General features: G+C 40.6%; 1 protein-coding gene across 2 annotated transcripts in view; it reads right to left on the reverse strand.

Annotated features, from left to right (window-relative positions):
* kynu (kynureninase) overlaps positions 1 to 5,946 on the reverse strand; it is a 283,739-nt gene extending 277,793 nt beyond the window's left edge. For both annotated transcript variants that reach the window (XM_068035006.1, XM_068035003.1), the window contains exon 1: positions 5,878 to 5,946. The gene's annotated coding sequence lies outside the window, so the exon portion shown is untranslated. The remainder of the gene's footprint in view (positions 1 to 5,877) is intronic.
* Positions 5,947 to 6,381: the final 435 nt, after the last annotated feature.

The following is a 6,381-nucleotide window of genomic DNA, read 5'->3' on the forward strand; positions in this document are numbered from 1 at the left end:
ATCCCAATCCTCAGGTCTGTTGTTTCTTTCTGGCAAATTTATATGCCTCTTCCTTGGATCTAGTGCTATCTCTAATTTCCCTTGTAAGCCATGGTTTGGCTACCTTTCCCGTTTTACTTTTGCACCAGACAGGGATAAACAATTGTTGCAGTTCATCCATGCGTACTTTAAATGTTTGCCATTGCCTATCCACCATCATCCCTTCAAGTAACGTTTCCCAATCCGTCATAGTCAACTCACGCTTCATACCTTCGTAGTTTCCTTTACTAAGATTCAGGACCCTAGTCTCAGAATCAACTATGTCACTCTCCATCTTGATGAAGAATTCTATTATATTATGGTCGCTCATCCCCAAGGGATCTCGCACCACTAGATTGTCAATTATTCCTCTCTCATTACACAATACCCAGTCTAGGATGGCCTGTTCTCTAGTTGGTTCCTCAACATATTGGTCCAGAAAACCATCCCGTATGCACTCCAAGAATTCCTCCTCGACGGTATGTTACTAATTTGATTTGCCCAATCTACATGCAGATTAAAGTCACCCATAATTACAGATGTTCCTTTATCGCATGAGTCTCTAATTTCCTGTTTTATGCCATTCCCAACCTCACCACTATAGTTTGGGGGTTTATATACAACCCCCACTAACGTTTTTTGCCCCTGAGTGTCTCTCAGCTCTACCCATACAGATTCCACATCGTCAGAGCTAATATCCTTCCTCACTATTGCGTTAATTTCCTCTTTAAGCCTTCTGAAAATCCAAGTATACCACGTCCATCAACTCCCCTTTATCAATTCTGTTCGTAACATCCTCAAAAAACTCCAGCAGGTTTGTCAAACATGATTTCCCATTCATTAATCCATTTTGACTGTGCCCAATCAGATCATTATTATCCAAGTGTCCATTTATCACATCCTTTAGAATAGATTCTATCATTTGATGTAAGGACTGATGTAAGGCTAACAGGTCTGTAATTCCCTGTTTTCTCTCTCCCTCCCTTCTTAAATAGTGGGGTGACATTTGCAACCTTCCAATCTGCAGAAACCGCTCCAGAATCTATAGAATTTTGGAAGATGATCACCAATGCATCCACTATCTCCATAGCTACCTCTTTCAACACTTTGGCATGGAGAATATCAGGTTCTGGGGACTTATCCACCTTCAACCCCATTAATTTCTCCAATACAACCTTCTTACTAATACTAATTTCCTTCAATTCCTCATTCCCCCTAATCCCTTGGATCTCTAATTCATTTTGTTTCATGTGTGTTCAGCTGTGCGAGGTTAAGATAGGGGGAAAATTGAATTTGCAACTGACAGCACTGGCCTCAAATCAGCATTGCACACCGACTGACATCATAATCTGCATACTGCCAGCAATTGTTGGGTGCACACACTGTGCCGCTTTAAAGACTAATAACTTTCGTTACAAAAGTACTTCAATTTTTTGTAAAATTTTGAGGACTTGTGTTTTAAAACTGAAAAGTATTCCATGGATCTTTTTTGAAAGGGTCACTGAGAGGTTGTTTGAAAACATCATTTACTGGAAGTCACCTGTCTTCAGACAGGTACCCAGCAGGGGTTTTTTGACCTGGGAAAGATGTTTACAGAGAAGAGACAGGTTAATATTTATAGGGGTCAGGAGGCTTGACTCTTGAGATATTGGGCTGAATTTTACCAGCCCCCCTGACATCAGAGGTCTTGGTAGGAGGGCCTGGAAAATGCCTCTGGGCGAGGAGCACTACGGGCATCATGCCGCATAGGCCCCGCCTCATATTACTGGCAGCGTCGAGGCCTCGTTGCATGCCCCCACCGCTTGGCAACGGCACCATCATTTCAATATGGTAATGTATTAAAATTAAGGAATAATTATTTACCTCGTCATGTCATCTGTCCCGGTCCCATATTTCGGCTGGTGATCGGCACTCCCACGCCGTCCAATCTCCAACTGGAGACCCAATGCAAGACACTGGTGAGGAGGTAAGTATTTCAAAGTGGGATGGGGGGGGCGGGGTGCGGAGAGGGAAAAAAACTTACCTGATTGGTCAAGGGGGTGATGGGAAGGGGTAAAGGTAAACGTTTCTGAACTTTGTGGGGGTGGGAAGGTCAGATACTCAAGGTAGGTATTTTGTGGGGGCGGGGGAGAGGGCAGGAATGATATGTAAGGCTATTGGGGGTGTGGGAAAGGGGCTGGATAGATCTTTTGAATTATTTTTAATAGTTTAAAATGCATTGTTTCTTTAAAAATTAAAACTTTCAGTAGGGACTCTAAGCCCTTTAAAAATGGCACTGAACGCCATTGCTGGGGATGGAGCGCACACCTCCTCCACATCATCGGAGAGGGGAGGTAAGGTCTGCTCCATCCATGTAAATGAGCCACCGCATCTAATATCGCCGCCGTAGCTCCGTAGTGTAAAACCTATGCCTGCGGGCTGCCATCTTCGAAGCTTACCACTGATCTTCAGCCCATTGTTTTGGTTTTGCTTTGGACAATCAGTTGGGGTATGGAAAGTGTTTTGAAAGGAGTTTAAAAATCATCTTGCCAAGAACAAAACCTCAGCTCAGCTTTTTCCATCTCTTTGAAAAGCCTGCCAGCTTTTCCATCTCTTTGAGAAACTCTTAGAAGCAAGTATAAGCAATAGAGAAATTGATGCTGCATTCCTCCTGAAAGGCCTGCCAGAAACCTCTGTTGCTGCATTTCTCTTGGAAAGCCTGCCAAACTGATCCTCAGCATTGCCTGAAAAGAACTGTTCTAGGAATATCCCAGTGAAAGCTGTCTATGCATATTTGGGATGCCAGAATATAGGGACAATTGACATCTTTCCACATTTTTTTTCTTCAAGAATTAGCAAGTATTTGGCCAAATTATTTTTTTTGTAACAGAGCTCTAAAGAGAAAATCTCTTTTTCAGTTAACTGGGGGGGTATTTGTGTGTGTGTGTATATGTGAGGGGCGAAGGGAAAAAGGGAACTTTCTTGTTTCAATCTGAGTGTTAATGCTTTGCTTCATTACTGGCTAAGTCTCGTTTTATAATAAACCGATAATTTTGTTGTTTATTAAAGAAACCTGTTTGGTGTATTTTATTCAGGGATTAAAAGTAGAGTATATAATTGATCGCATCGGTTTCTGGGTAAACATTTAAGCATGTGTTATGACCTGTGGAGAAGTGAAACTAGAAAAGATAGTGCACTCCTCCTGCCTAGGTCGTAACGCTTTCAAATTTCTGAATCAGACAATTTACCTAATTATTCACAGATCCAGATATAGATTTGAACAGGTGTCGGGAGCACTCTGGTGGGAGGAGCAAATTGTGTATCAGTGAAGTTTAAAGGAATGGGGCTAATTTAAGGGAATTGTCACGGTAAGGCTGAAAGCCTCAAGAAAGATTCCAGATGCACCTTAAGTCATAATCAGTCTTGGTAGTGCAAGCTTTATGGTGAATGGACACAGCAGGTACCTTGACAGGAAATACCATAGCTCTGTTTTTGACTTTTTGCTGGCCTGGACTCTGAGAAAAGGACAAATACTTGCATTTATATAGTGCCTTTAATACAGTAAAACATCCCAGGAGACTTCACAGGAGAATTAACCAACTAAATTTAACACCAAATTACATAAGAAGTTAAAAAGACAGATGACCAGAATCTTATTTAAAGAGGTAGGTTTTAGGGAGTATCTTAAAGGAAGAAAGAGAGGTAGAGAGGCAGAGATGTTTAGGGAGGGAATTCCAGAGATTAGGGTCTAGGCAGCTGAATGCATGGCGACCAGTGGTAGAGTGATGAACATCAGGAATGCGCAAGAGGTCAGAATTGGAGTAGAACAGAGGTCTTGAAAATTGTGGCTAGAGGAGGTTTCAGAGATGGGGCAGGGCAAGGCTATAGAAGGATTTGAAATCAAGGATAAGAATTTTAAAAATTGAGGTATTGACAGACTGTGAACCAATGTTGGTCAGCAAGCACATAGGAGGTGATGCGTGAACCGGACTTGGTGCAAGTTGGAATGCAGGCAGCATTGTTTTGGATGAGCTCAAATTTATGGAAGGTGCAAGTTGAGAGGCCAGCAAGGAGAGCATTGTTTGATAACGCTCCTATCGACAAGTAACAGAGGTTTCAGCAGCAGAAAAGCGGAGGCAGGAACAGAGACAGACAATGTTGCAGAGGTGGAAATATGCCAACACAGTTGCATATATGCAATGCCTGCAAATATGATTGTTGGCGGTGGTTTCATACAACAAATAAATAGTTTTCTAGGCTATTAATTCAAAATTCACCATGTTGGTGTGGATCTGAAGTCACATTTAGATGAGACTATAGACCAAAAATATGTTTTCTTCCGCTAAATGACATTATTGAATGAGTTGGGTTTTTACAATAATTCAACAGTTTTTGGTCTTAAGTTTCTGTCTCCAGATTGTTTTAATGGAATCCAAATTCTCAAACTGCCAGGGTGGAAGTCAAAGTCACATTCTCTGTACTATACATCAAGCCCTCTGGATTACTCGTCCAGTAACATAACCACTACACTAGCGCACATCCATAGTGATGCTCGTAATGATGCTAGAGTGGGTGTGCAGGGGAATTGGGGAATCAGTAATTGGCAGGAAGTCCGATGAGAACGTAACAGCCAACAAGAATAAAAATGAAAAGTTAAACAGAACACAAATGCCAAAACATTATGCAGGAAATCTATGCCGAGGTCGTATACTGCTGATTACCTGGCAGCCTTGGATTTATATATATAAAACGGCAGTAATTAGCCGTGATGCATCCAGTACAAAGGCAAGAAATGGCTTGAAAGGCACAGTTGATTCATTCTGCTAGGTTTCCCTATAATTTGAAAACTCCATCCATTTGTTTGTTGCTAATGTGCAGCATATGAAAAAAGGTGGAGGGTGGAGGTCTTGCATTACAGGTCTCATTCCCATTTTTACTTCATAAGCTGATACACCGGGCACAGTAATGGCAGAAAATGCAGCCTTATCTTGTAAAATGATTGATGAAGCGGCCTGTAAATTTTACAGAATACTGTCCATTGTTAAATAAAGACTTCTGTATTTTTCAATTCTATGCTGACAATTATGAAATATTTTTTTGAAAATGAATGAAATAGGAACAGAAGCTTGAACTCCCCATTGTCAAAGAAAAGTAAAAATTGACTGGTTTAACCAGCTTATTAAAATCCACGTGATTGCTACTTTTCCTATTGATTTCAAACATTAACAGAACAGAGAATCAAAACAAGTTGCTTAGCAAATGTTTTGCAATACAAGATCAAATAATTCAGCAAACAAGTTAAGCAACTGTTTACCTTTACTGATTAGATTGGTTGTGTCCAAATGACCTTAAATCACCATAATATTATATATATGCATTTTGTTTGTATTAATAATGTTATAAACCAGGGGCGTCCAATGCTTTTTGCTTGAGGGGCCACATTACAATTTTTGTCCTACATTAGGGGTCGGTGAGCAAATTTTGGAAAGATAAGGGCATTAGAAATTTATCTTGGTATTAATCAAAACAACAAAAATGTGCATTTTTGTGAACAAGCTTTAAATGAGAAGACATATCGATACTTCAAATTAAGAATTTTGAAGTCGATAGCCAAACCTACAAGTGGCTCATGGATGCTGGACTCCTAGATTTGGTTCGGAACCATTCCTAAAATGGCAGGCAAACACAAACAGAAACATCAGAACCAAACCCCTAGCCCCAGTATCCATGTACCTGATGGTAAAGGCCTGCTCAGGTCTAGAAAAAAAAAACCCGACCCGAACCCGACAGAACCACATTGGACCCGAGCCCGACCCGACCCGAGTCCTTCCATTTTTTTCCCGCGTCCGGCCCGACCACTGGAATGTTCATTTTACCTACCTTCCGATTCCGAATCCGTTTTTCACTTTTGCAGTTTGTGCAGACAAGCAACAAAAACTGTAATTGGACTTGAAAGGTTGTTTAAAAAGATGAAGATTGGTTTTTGTTTGGTCACGAGTTAAACAGAAACCCATGGAGTTGTTCCCAGACAGATTGTGCAACATTGTACCAATATCTGTATTGTTTAAAATAAACACAGCAATTGCCCAAAGGCTCAGAAAATATTATTATACATTACCTAGACTCCCGCTTTACAGGTTGAAATACTTGCTGCATGTTTATCCACTGTACTGTATGTGTGCAGACTAGAGTCCTGACTGATTATTTTATATTTTTTATATAAATACTGTATATTTTATGATAATTAATCACTCAGGACTTTCCTGGTCTCTGTATCTCAGCTACTCACTGGTTTCTGTTTAACTTGTGACCAAACAATTGTTGACTTTGTGGCTCCAATCTTCATCTTTTTAAACAACCTTTCAAGTCCAATTACAGTTTTTG

The sequence above is a fragment of the Heterodontus francisci genome, chromosome 7 (genome assembly GCF_036365525.1).
Source record: "Heterodontus francisci isolate sHetFra1 chromosome 7, sHetFra1.hap1, whole genome shotgun sequence".
In the NCBI taxonomy this organism is placed as follows: Eukaryota; Metazoa; Chordata; class Chondrichthyes; order Heterodontiformes; family Heterodontidae; genus Heterodontus; species Heterodontus francisci.